This window comes from Myotis nattereri (genome assembly GCF_964212035.1).
Source record: "Myotis nattereri genome assembly, chromosome: 4".
NCBI classification, from domain to species: Eukaryota; Metazoa; Chordata; class Mammalia; order Chiroptera; family Vespertilionidae; genus Myotis; species Myotis nattereri.
Genome location: NC_138079.1, coordinates 69,997,255 through 70,011,575, shown reverse-complemented (window position 1 = coordinate 70,011,575; position 14,321 = coordinate 69,997,255).

Below are 14,321 nucleotides of genomic sequence, written 5' to 3'. Positions count from 1 at the left end.
GTATTCTGGTCTGGGATAACTCTCTCTACTAAAATTAATTTCTACATTTTTCAGATTTGTTAAAGTAATTAATTCAAGGCTATTAGTAACTTTCAGTAAAATATATTATGCATGTTCTAATTTGTTCATTAGACATATTTCCTCTAGGAAATATTGAACAGTATAAGCTATTTTTAAGACAATGAAAAATTATGTAAATATACATATTATACATAGTGATAATTGTGTAAAGACATATATAAATAGATGTATTAAAGTTATGAATAATTTATTCTATAATATTTGGCACAGATGAATTTAAACTGAGAATTTCAATTCAAGTTACCTAATTAGAAAATAACCTTTATGAAATATATTTAGGAATTAAATGTTGTGAGAGATTTAGCTTTACCTAATGCTTTGCGGAGCAGCTATTTTATTTTATTTTATTATTTTTTTTATATATTTTATTAATTTTTTACAGAGAGGAATAGAGAGTCAGAAACATCGATGAGAGAGAAACATCGATCAGCTGCCTCCTGCACATCTCCCACTGGGGATGTGCCCGCAACCAAGGTACATGCCCTTGACCGGAATCGAACCTGGGACCTTTCAGTCCGCAGGCCGACGCTCTATCCACTGAGCCAAACCGGTTTCGGCGGAGCAGCTATTTTAGAAACAGGCCTCCAGTGATTGATATGCTCACTTTTTCAAAGATACCAGTATGCATGCACATTGATTTTTAAGTTCTCAGAAGAAATTCAATAAAATCTAGTATACAAATTTCTTTATATTTGGAGATATTTCTGGTCTATTATTGGAAAGCTTATTTTAACTTGTTATGCAAGTAATAATGATGGGCTTCAAGAAAAAACGTTCACATGATCAAAATGCAAAACAATAAAATAAACCATCCGATTTTGCAAGGCTATCAGTATTTTGAAAAAGTGAGGTCATATACTAATTATGGCTTTTAGTTGTTGTTTAATGGTAGGACATTGGGTTGTACATTTTGTTTTTTCATATTTCACTGAAAAGAGAAATATTTTAAATGCAAATGGAGAAAAGTGAAAAAAATTATTTCTGGTTTAACATGCATTTTATCTTATGAAAAACCATGCCTCCTTTGAGCTGAGTCATGCCGGAAACATTATGATGGTTTATATCAATGAAGAGGATTCATTGGCATCTTGATGTTTAACTGCATTAATGACCACACCTCTAATCAGAACAAAACTGAAAAACACCATTCTCCAAGAGTCAGAGAATTACTTGCATTGTGATTTACCTTCATTAGTTATCTTGAGTTTGGAGGAACTCGTAATTTCAATGCCAAACATATTCCTGGTGCCTGTTCTTTGATTGTTATTCAGTAGGAAGGCATACAGGGGCAGCGCAGGGGAGTACGGTGCTTTAGAAGAGTGCATCTCAGACTTGAGTGTATGTAAGAAATGACCTGGGAGTAGGTCTCGAAGGGCGGAGGCTGAGATTCCTTACTTCCAATGAGCTTCCAGGAAGGTGTTGATGCTGCTGTGCTGTAGGCACCACTTTGAGTAGCACAGGTTTGGAACACTTTTTATTCTGGAGCCAGACTGTGCATTCTAACACTTGTCCAAAGGGAAAGCTGGGTTAATTAGATTGTGCTTCCATTTTTCTAATCTGTAAAATGGGATAATGATGAACTTACCTCAGAAGCAATTTTGAGGATTGCATAACTGAATACACAAAAAACCCTTTTAATAATACCTGGCAGGTAGTAAATATCATTTTAATTTTCATTATTCCTAATGGAGCAATAATGTGTGTGACAGGGATACAGAAATCATTGCCATCAGTTTTGTTTAAATGTAAAGACTTTACAAATAAGCTCAGCGAAGTCCCTCGTGTAACCCTCCTAAGATTTCAAGTTGGTCAGATCCTAGAGGAAACAGCACTTATTAGCCTGCTGGAAAATATTCTGTTGCTTTTTGCCAGCAGGCCTTTATCCCCTGTAATTGACCTTTTAACTAGATGTGTCTCAACTGCTTTTGAGAAATTTACAATTCAAACTAAAGCTGCCATAAAGATGTATGAAAACAAAGAAATGAAAGCTACTAAAAGGCAAATCATAGTGTTTGTCAGCTAGAAACCCCCGATTTCCTTCAAAGTGGAAAACTCACTGTTCTATATGATCCGCTACAATAGTGACATATTGCTACCCTCCAACCTATAAGCAGCCTCCCTTCTGTTGAATTTTGAGTGAAACGAAGAACTGAATAACATATAGGATGGATGGGATTTAACTTCCACCTCAGACAGCCGGTGCGTTGTCGGTGCTTATTGAGAAGAATGTCTTTGAGCAGGAATGAAGCTTGGGGTGGTACATAAGGGGGTGAGGAAAACCGTAACTCCTCTGCAGCCAGCGTGCACTGCTCTGGCTCTCGGTATACAGTGTACTGCCCCACTTAGAGAATGAGTAATCCATAGCTACTATATAAATCACCTTTCCATGTAACCTCCATGTCTTATCTATTAAACTCTGTGATTCAAATCTAATTTCCACTCTTGTCAGCAGAATAGAGTAAATATGTGGCCGTGGAAGCCATGGTGCGAGCACCATCTGAAAAATGGTGATGCTGTATTCTACCTCCAGATCAGGCTTCACTCTTGGTCAAATCTACAGAATAAAGAACACTGGCTCTGACGCAGCACATTGCTTTTCTAATGGTAACAACTAAAAAAAAAATCGATTAATCAAAATGGATAGAAGCCAGAGGGGAGATTGAAAACAAAATAGTGAAAAGATAAGATTTAAGAAACAATTAGTGCTTTAAAAAGCGACCTTCTTTTGTTATCTGCAGCTAATATTAAATTATAGAAAATCTTTGTTTACTCTCTTAAAAAAAGACAGGTTTGTTTTAAACTTGGGATCAGAGAAACTGTCCATGAAATATTTATGTATTGCCAAAAAAACCATTGGGGGATGCCTTTCAGTTAATCCTCAGAACAGTTCTATTTCATAGTTATTATTAACTTCCTACCTACAGATGAGGAAACAGTCCCGGAGAGATAAAATGATTTCCCCCTGTTCATACAGATAGAAAATGGCAGAGCCAATGATAGAACCAAGATCTATTGGGTTTACATCCCGTATTTAAATTGCTTATTAATGTTGCCTCAAATTCCATTAACGTATTTTACAAAGAAATCATAAACCAGGGTTATCTCAGTGATTGAATTTGAATCAGAATACCCAAGTTTATGTTTGGGCTCTTCTGAGCTAACTTGGTGTGATCACATATGAATTAGTTATTTTTGGATTTCATCGTAAGATTGTGACATTTGTTATCTGCCTTGTGGCTGCCACTGCAGTAATGGAAACAAGGTTTACTCATCTTGCAATCTTGAAGCAGTGTATATATTATTAATACTTAATATCAATGCTTAATTAATATTTCATTAAGCATTAATAATGATGAATAACATTGGTTGGGCTTTGAGAAGCTTATAAGTTGTTCAGTATATTCCTGTTGGTTCTTGTGTTTACATTAAGATAGTTATTTCCATCTGTCCAAATTAGACACAGTATTAGTTTAAAAGTAGAAAACAAACTGTAAATAGTACATAAAAAGTAGTTTGGGATAATGGTAGACAATTGGTTTTTCAGTCCCATAAGCCTGATTTAATTTTCAGCCCACATACCCCCAGCTGTATGACTTTAGTTAAATTACTTAACTTGAAATATTTCCATATTTACAAATGAGAATATTAAAATATGCACTTAAATTTATTGTGAGGATCTGAGATTGTGCACTAAAGCACCTGGCACATAGCATGTGCCCAGTGGCAGGCAGTGACTATTGTCATTATTAAACTAATAGAGTTCATTAAACTAATTTCCCATTTGACTTCCTTGTAGATGGAAACTTCACAATAACATGAAAAGGAGATAGCTTTAGCAAGGAAGATTTTATTTTCCCTGTAAAAATGTAATAACAACAATGAGAGATGGATCACCAGGGGAAAAACCTCCAAGTGTATACTCTCAATCACTTCTTGACGCTTACTCTTCTGTCCATGCTGGGGATGTGAAATTATACACTGGCAAGAAAATGGGCAGTGTGCTCATGTGATATGAGGTTATTATTCCCAAACAATTTCATTATAGGCGCAGATGATACATTTTTGTGCTCATTACATATTAAGCTCATATGTACTTCAGAAGTTTGTATATTAGTTCATTTATAATCCATAATGGGATTCATACTCTCTCAAAAACAATGAAAAGGAGGTAATTAACAAAAAACTATACCAAAAGGTAATCTTCCTTTGCTCAGAATTATAAAAGGAGTAGATTGAGATCAGACCACTCAGTTTTATTCTGGCTTTTTCTCTACTTGCTGTGTGAAATTAGATTATTTGGGTTTAAAATAAGTTTCTTCATCTAGTTAAAACAAATTCAAAAGTATTAAACATGCCTCTTAAGGTTATAGTGGTTAATGAGGCCATATATGCAAAGTACATAATTCAGTGGCCAGCACATAGCAAGCATCCTAACATGCCATTGCTTCTGCTATGGTCAGGGACATCCGCATCATTGTGGGGTCTCTTGTCCTATAGAAGATGATGGGCACTGGGTCTCTGTCCTAACTTGAATGGTCCATTGTGTACAATATATGTGTTGACTTACTTGCTTGACATTATAAAACATCTTTCTTTCCAAAATAGATTAGAATGTATTCTGGTTATTTGAAGTTTCCAGTTCCTTGATTACAAACTGATGACCATTACCCATTTTTGTCTATGAATGTCTCCGTCTGTTTTCAGCACCACATTTAGAATATTTAACTAATTGAAGTCAATTTACAAAAGCAAAATCAACTTAGCTTTTGAAACGGATCCATAATTTCTCACCTCTGGTTTTTCTGCATGCCAGAGCACACACTTCCATGAACAAATCGCATTTTCCCTTGAAAACCATAGGCATAAGTTTGAAAGCCGCTTTCAGAATTTTGCTTCATTATGCCTAATCCTTTCTGCAATCAGACTAAACTACTTGCTTCAGTAATCTCCCCTGGGAACGGGTTTCAAGGGCTTGCTCAGCTTTATGCAGAGAAATATTTCTTTTTATCTAGTTTTAATTTCTTGCTTTTGGATGCTATTTACCTCCCTAAAATGGAGCATCTGATTTATATTTTCTGTACTACTTGTTCATTTTGTAATACAACCTGTGCATTTGAAGAGACATACAGATATGTTGATATCTAAATTATTTTATAATATTGGTATTCTATCAAGATGTTAAAACATGTAAGAATAGCATAAATAGTCCACAACTAATTCATAAATTGGACACTACAGGCTCCTTTGTAAGTTTTGTTATTTGAAATATGGATTGAAATATATAAATAAATAGTCATTAGAATAATAATTAAATATATTTTTTATGAAGCACTTACTATGTATTGGGCTCTGTTCACTATTGGAGACATGATTTCTGACCTCATGAACTCTATAATGTATCTGTTAATAAAAGTAATAATAACAACAATAACAACTACCATTTACTGAGAACTAATGCTAGATACTATGCTAAACATTACATATGCCTTGTCTCATTTATCCTTCACAAGTGCTCAGTGATGTAGATATAATTGTTACACTTATTTTATAAATGAGGAAGCGAAGTTTACAGATATTTAGCATCTTGCCTGAATTCAGAAAGTAGCAGAGTTATATGAAACCAGCCCTGCCACACCTCAGAATACATTTTCTGACCCTATAAGTGATGCTGTTTGTCTAAAGTTACCACTTTAAAGGACCATTACTGGCTAGATGGACATATGTAGGCTAAGTACCCAGGTACCATGTGCATTATTACTTTCTTCAACAGTGTCCCTCAGAATGTCTGTAACATACCTGCCTCACACTTCTAGAAGTTATCAAGGGTTTCTGCCAACCTCAGGCCTAAAATAAGCCTTGCTGGCCCCCTACCAGCAGTGATAGCGAGAGCAGGCGCACCAGTGGAAGAAGTAGAAAGATGTTAGGGTCCAACTCAAGGTCAGTTCCTTTTCCCTGGAAGGAGGTTTTGCCCTCCAGATATAAATGGATAAAGAATCTGGGCCCCGGACACGGATTGGTCCACCCTCTTTTTCTATGTATACCTCCTTAAGTTGATATTTTAAGAAGGAAATTGTAAATGAGAAGGAACTTAAGGGGAAAAAACAGCTAATTGATGAAATAATGAGGGCAGAGATTATGAGAATATAATATGTATCTCTTAAAGAAAACAGCAAGCCTTAAAACAAAACAAAACAAAACAAAAAAATGCCCTAAAAGTATCCCTCAAAGCCAGATAGATTTGTATTTTTTATTGAGGAGACATTTCCACTGCAAGTAGAAAACTCATGTCTTTCTCATTTTGACTGAGATTCAAGATGTTTAAAGGAGGACAAGAGAAATAGGAAAGGGTAGAGTCTAAGACAGCGTGGGCAAACTACGGCCCGCGGGCCGGATACGGCCCGTTTGAAATGAATAAAACTATTGAAATAAAAGACCGAACCCTTTTATGTAATGATGTTTACTTTGAATTTATATTAGTTCACACAAACACTCCATCCATGCTTTTGTTCCGGCTCTCCGGTGCAGTTTAAGAACCCATTGTGGCCCTCGAGTCAAAAAGTTTGCCCACCCCTGGTCTAAGAGATGAAACTGTTATTCACATATGTATGAATGCATGGGGAATGGAGTGTTGAGGCTCAGTACTGTAAACCGTTGTGCTAGAACCTTTATGCTTTGAATGGGATGGGAGTGTTTAGAAAGCAAACATTGATGCCTGCATACATTTTAAACTGGCAGAAAAATATTGGAATATTTTTGTGATGGGGGTGGTGAATAGGCTGATTTGTGTCCTCCTTTATTTATCTCTAGATTATACAAATCTCTGATTCTGTCATTATAAATTGTCTGCATAATTACTAAAACATAAAAGCTGCATCATGATTAAAACATGAAATATACAGGATGTTTATTGGAAAATTATCCAGATTTTTTTGAATTCATAATTCCACAAGAGTAGATTCCTTCTGAGTTTACCTCCTGGGGAAAGCATTACTGTCTAATCAAAATAGAAGTCTTCCTTCCTATGTTTACAAAATTGACTGATGTGGTTTGTAGAAAATCAGACAATTCAGAAGCTTTAAAAAAGACAAATATGAATGTAAGTTTGTAAAATGTCCTAAACTATTTTAACTTTAACTTTTTTTTTCTTGAGATCAACTACTGCATTTGAAGTAGTTGTAGACATTTTTGTTGTTGCTGCTGTTATAATGCTCTGCCTTAATCCAACATTAACAAAGTATCTGAAAGAGGTCAAAATAATAAGAAAATAATTTTAAAAATGAATAAGTCATATGATGAAAGTATTTAAACATTGAACTGTTAGTCTGCGAAATTGTTTCAAATGTTTTCAAACTCATGGGATTATAAACCTGGGGAATCTTGGAGATTATCCTAAGCTGCTTATTTTTACAAATGAGAAAATTGAAACAAAAAATTATGGCTTGCATGGGAGAACATATTTGCCAATGTTACCACTGATAAGGGTTTAATCTCCAACATTTAGAGAGAACTCATACATCTTAACAAAGGGAAGATAAATGACCCAATCAAAAAATGGGCAATGGACATAAATAGATACTTTTTGAAAAAAGACATAAAGAAGACCAAGAGACATATGAGAACATGCTCAAAGTTACGAATCATCTGAGAGATGCAAATGAAAATGACAGTGGAGTACCATCACATCTGTCAGAATGGCTATCATCAACAAATCAACAAACAACAAGTGCTGGAGAGAATGCGGAGAAAAAGGAACCCTCATGCACTGCCGGAATGCAGACTGGTGCAGCCACTGTGGAAAACAGTATGGAGTTTTCTCAAAAAACTAAAAATAGAACTCCCATTCCACCCAGTGATCCCACTTCTAGGAATATATCCCCCCAAAAACTAGAAACACCAATCAGAGAGATCATATGCACCCTTATGTTCATAGGAGCACAATTTACCATAGCTAAGATTTGGAAACAGCCTAAGTGCCCATCAGCTGATGAGTGGATTAAAAAACTATGGTACATCTATACAATGGAATATTATGCTGTGGCCAAAAAGAAGGAATTCTTACCATTTGCAACAGCATGGATGGAACTGGAGAGCTTTATGCTAAGTGAAATAAGCCAGTCAGAAAAAGATAAATATCACATGATCTCACTCATTAGTGGAATATAATGAACAACATAAACTGATGAACAAAAACAGATCCAGAGACAGAGAAGCATTGATCAGAGGGAAGGTAGAGGAGGGTGAGGGGAAAGGGGAGAGATCAACCAAAGGACTTGTATGCATGCATATAAGCCCAACCAATGGACACAGACAACAGGGGGGTAAGGGCATGAGTGGGGGGGTGGGAGGGCAGTGGGGCAATAGGGCACATATGTAATCCTATATAATAAAAGCCTAATATGCTAAGTGTCCGGTCATCTGGTCGGCCATTCAACCAATCAAAGCATAATATGCTAATGATATGCTAAGGCTGCTCAACTGCTTGATATGACATGCACTGACCACCATGGGGCAGACGCTCAACGCAGGAGCTGCCCCCTGGTGGTCAGTGTGCTACCATGGGGGGGAACGCTGCTCAGCCAGAAGCCTGGCTCACAGCTGGCGAGTGCAGCAGCGGTAGCAGGAGCCTCTCCCGCCTCCACAGCAGCGCTAAGTATGTCCAACTGCCATCAGTCAGATATCGCCTGAAGGCTCCCAGACTGCGAGAGGGCACAGGTTGGGCTGAGGGACTCCTCCCTCCCCAAGTGCACAAATTTCGTGCACCAGGCCTTTAGTACCTTAATATATGGCTTACCCAGATGATATAAATTGGCAAAATTATTACTAGGAGTCGATCTTTACAATTCTGTTTATTGTTCTTTCTATGATCCTTTTCTTGTTGTGATTATTCAATATAATTGTCTTTAAAATAAAATAAAATAAAAACACATCTGCCTTTGCTCTTCATTGATAAGAGACACAAGAGTGAACATACAGAGTAAATGCTATTTTAAAAATATAATGAAGTATTTACATTTGCTAATTTTAATTGTTGAATATGATGATGTACAGTTTTACAAAATGAGAAAATTACTGGCTTTGTGGATGGGTCTGCCCATATATTCTATGTATATATTTAATTCTCTGTGCAGCACTGACAAAAATCATCAGGTCCAATTTTCATGTTTCCAGAGACTATCTGATGGCTACCTAGGTTGTTGAAGGTATCAAAAAGCTAGGGAGTTTAAAAGATAAGTTAGTAATGAAAGAAAACATTCATAATCATGCTAACCCAATAGGAAAATAAAAAGGACTGAATTATCCAAATGCTGATGAAGTGAATCAGCCCTGTCTCTCTAGAGAGACTGGACATACTTTAAGAGTGTGTGTTTTAGAGCCAGCGAGTCTGAGGAATAATCCTGTTGACCAGTTCTCAGCTGAAGGCTTGGGAAGGAGTGTCTGGAGCTCTCCAGAGCTCTTTCTCTGTGTAGCCTTCTCCTCTCCTGCACTGTGCCCTGCCATTTCTAGCAGACTGTGCATCTTTGCACTTCTAATTCAGCCTCCTCAATGCAAGGGGCCACCCTTGCATTCCCCAACAGGGAGTCGAACCCTCAACCTAGGCATGTGCCCTGACCTGGAATCGAATGTGCAACTTTCTGGTGTACATGATGACATTCCACCTGCTTAAGCCACTTGGCCAGGGCCATTAGGTATTCTTAACATATTTTAGTTTTCAGTTACAATGTAGAACACATTCATTGCAATATATAAAGTAAGAAAGTCTGAAATAAGGAATGAACAGAAGTCTAAGTCTGGAGATATGAGGTATTGGAAAACAGGAAGTGGCAGGATCTCAGGAAGAAGCAACAGAGGTAACTCTTCTTAGAAACTGGTCAGATGTAGAGACACAGCCTGAGGATGAAACTGACTGTTTGCAGCATATGACTTAATTATACCATTTGAACTTGACCAGTCATACAAAACATCTGGTATTCCAGGCCTGGTATGATTTAAGATTATTCATTATGTGTCACTAAAAAAAAAAAAAAAAAAAAAAAAAAAAAAAAAAAAAAAAAGTCCTATACTTGTACACAAAGTTTCTTTCCTTGAAAATCCCATCCTGCAGGGATTGACCACTGTGTGTTCAGTTAGGGTTTCCCTGTATTCCCTAGCAGTAAATTCAGGTGAACATTTACTAGGTCTCAAAGTTTTTATTTTTTCCTTATCAACTCAAAATATAATTTGTATCTAATTTTCTATCATTGCATTTTAAACAGGATGTGTATTTATCTTCCACATATATACCTTTTATACCTTTTCATGTGTGTAATTATAGAGTATAGGTCATTAGGGTATTTAATCTATAATAATAAAAGGATAGTATGCTAATTAGACCAGACGACCTTCCCGGGTCCCAGGTGCCAGAGGAAAGCCGGTGCAGGCAGCCAGGGGAAGGAAGGCCTACTCTTGCATGAATTTTGTGCACTGAGCCTCTAGTGTGTTATATAATGAAGGACTTCTTGGAAGTTTTTATGGAAGTGTTTAGGGTATTTAAGTGGTTTGGGATTTTACAATAAACTAGAAATGAATTATTTATCACATTTAAAACAATAGAATAAAACTCCTGTTATTCAAACATTTGATATTAAACTCATTTTCATAATTGAGTTGATTCAGATGATCAAAAATGCCTATATTAGCAACTTGAATTAAGTGCTACACAACTATAATATACCAGTATACCATGGGCAGTTATGGTTCATGCCATGAATATAAAAATGACTGAATAGTAATAAATATAATACTATAGAGAACAAGCCAATTGAAAAATTACTAATTTTTATACACACTTTGAATAATTATAAAGACAGTTTTTATTAAAATACATTTCAATTTCAAAATTGAGCTATCCACTATTAAAGAATGTATAGTTTTTGATATATGTATATGTATATATATACACACACAGAGATACATATATATATTTCTCAGTACATAATAAATTTCAGATGACATAAAACTTTAATTAATAAACTTGTGATAAGAAAATAAGAATGAATTTCTTTATTAGAAAAAGGTAGGATTCTTAACAATTAGACCATCAAGAATCTATACAGAAAAATATTTGGTAATTTTCCTACTGAAACATTTATACATTTTATATGATAAAAAATAACCTCAAGAAAAAGTTAAATGATACATCATACATTGTGAAAACTTAGTACACTGAAAATTTCAGGCAAAAAGCAAATTTACTTGATTTACAAAGATCTAATGCAAGTTAATAAGAGAAAGATGAAAAATTCTATAGGAAAAGTGGGTAAGATATATTCATGGCTACTTCACAGATTAAAAAGGGACAATGTTAATAAGTATATAAAAAAGTCAACCTCACTTATAACTAATTAAATGTAAATCAAAATGACAATATTTTAACTTATCCAGTTGGCAACTATCTAAAAATTTTGATAATATGGGGAAACAGTGACTCTTCCATATTTCACAAAAGAAGCCAAAATATATGTATAGAATCTATTTTACAGCATTATTTATAATAATAAACTAGAAAATACTAAATGTCCATTAGTTGGGATTTGTTAAAAAATTATAACTGTACACTTTAGCTGTTAAACAGAAAGAGGTAAATCTGCATGTTTTGATATGTAAATATAAGATCGTTTTGGTGAATATAAACACATAAATACCACATATACTGGTACATTTGCTTTTCCAGAGGATAAATAAACAAAGATGTGGTTATCTTGGCGGAAATGTACAAAGGTGACTGGATGTGGGAATGAACAAGAAGGATACGGTATTTGCATTTCATATCAAAGTCTTTTGCGTGTATTTGCTTACCATTTACATGCAACATACATTTTAATGTCACCAGGGGTCCTTTGACTGATTGGTTTGAGGACTTTTTTGTTTACCTCTATATAATAGTCTTTAATAACCGAATAACAGTATAAAAATTAAAATCAGCTATCTCAAATAATTTTTTCATGAATAGATAGTTTGACAAGCATTTTCCCCAAACTAATATTCTAGGGTGATTTTTTTCTAGATATTTTAAATATAAGCATTGTAAATTAAGCCATTCATTGAACAGTCTGAGCTTGAAGTGATATTAAACTTGAAACGGAATTATTTTCCTCCCATCTCTCTTTCAAATAACATGCATTTATGCATAGCAAATCATTCTTCTCCATCCCTCAACCATTATATAGTTTTCCAGTCACTGCCACTTAATTAAAAGCACAAGTAGGTCCACTTTAAACCTCTGATCTCATCTTCTCCACTCTGCCTTGACCTTGGCTAGAGGGGCCTTGGTGTGGGTAGCTCTTCTAACCCCTCCCCCCTCTGTTTTCTAGTGTTACAGTAGGAAGGATGCATTAGAGAAAACAATTTCCCTCCTGAACTAGGCCTGCCAGTGCACCACTACCCTGGGGTAGCTGCACCCAAATATCCCAGGAGCACATGTGTACATTTTTAAGAAATACCTTCAAAAGCCTCCTCATTTCCCGGTTGCCTAGCATATGAGATCGAACTTCACCTCCATCAGTCCACTTTCCTGGTGGGATGGGCAGTAGTAAGTACGTAAACCCAGCCAGCCCAACCACACTTGCTTCTGCTGACTGGCTCTCACGCTCACTCCCTTCCCCTCCTTCCTTCTGTTGCCTTCTTATAAGGAGGAGGGCAAGGGGTCCAGGTTGTGTGAACAGAGGCAGTTAGCCAATTAGCTGACCTTTGATAATTCATAGGAAGAAGAGGCTTCGGGCTTCTATTTGGTCCAATTCCAGGACAATAGAAGGGTTATCATACAATCTCGTTTTCTACCAAATTCTCTCTCAACACATTAAATCAAAGCCAGCTAGTTTTAGTAAGTCTTTGATGCTAGGAATCTTTCAGTTTATCCTAAATCTCTTGTTAGTTTTAAGATTTCTTGAGGATATTACAGAGTTGATAGCGCTAATACTTATTCTGTGCCTGTAAGGAGAGAAATGATAAGATGTGAGGCTGAAGAGATAAAATAGAATGTGATCCTTAAAGGTATCTTATTCCACAGAAATGAGTTTGCCCTGTCAGCAATGAGAAGCCTCTGAATATTGTGCTGGGTAGTAATAACTCGCATTCTCATCTGGAATTGATCCTGGCTGCTGTGGTGTGGTTGAGGAAGGACTGGCTGCTTCCTCGATGCAGTGGACTCTCACTTAAATGTGGTTTGTTTCTAGATTCAATAGGTAAGTCCAAAAATGTTAAAGGTTATCATAGTGTCTTGAAAATCAACTAGGAAACTGCCAGTTTGGCATCAACATACCATCTCTAAGTAGATATACAACACAGCCTTTTCTCCTCCATTTGGAATGCGTGCTGTGTCCTTGGTGAAATGCTTGGTTAGCTTGCACTTAGGAGTTAGAGTGTACTTCTCTGAAACTGCCTACACTGTGAGTTTGGAAGGGTTAGGGCAGCAAGAAGCTCACACATGAAAGGGACAACGGGCACTGAGACCTTTGAAGGAACCAGCAGGTGCGTTGCTCTCATTTCTCACTGACTTTGGAGCAAACCCTCCTGAGGAGAGATGATGGGGGAATTGCCCACAGGACTTAAATCATTTTTTCTCTATTTTTGCATAACAAGTAAGTTTAATTATTTATCTAATCTAGATGGAGATAAAGAACGCTGAAGGGGATGCAGCAAAGTCAACGTGGACATAGGTTTTAGGGAAGAGAAAGTGATGTGATTTGGAAAATGACAGAACTTAAGGGAGAAACAAAGATTTCCAGGACACCAGTGTGGGGAACTGACAGAATAATGTTATTTATTTTAACAGTGCAAACTTTAGGAAATGCATATTTGAGGAGGAGATTCTTATTTCAGTTTTAGGTGTATTTGTGTAAAGCCTGTGTAAAGATCCATATTGAAAAGAGGAATTGGGAAGTCATCAGCCTATATGAGCGGTGGGCATACATCAGCTTCTCATTTCTCAACAGCAGCACGATGGACCTCTGCACAGGATAAGGGTTTGTTGTGGGGAGCTTTTCTGTGCATTGGAGGATGCTTCACAGCATCCATGGCCTTTGGCCTCTAGATGCCTCTAGCACCTCCCACGTGTGACAACCGAAAATGACTTTAGACATTATGAACTGTCCATCCCGTGGAGGGGAGAATTGCCTCTGATTGAGAACTACAGGTATGGTTTATATAACCAACAGAAAGAAGTAGATGGAAAATTTACTAGGATGGAAAATAATTACTAAAAA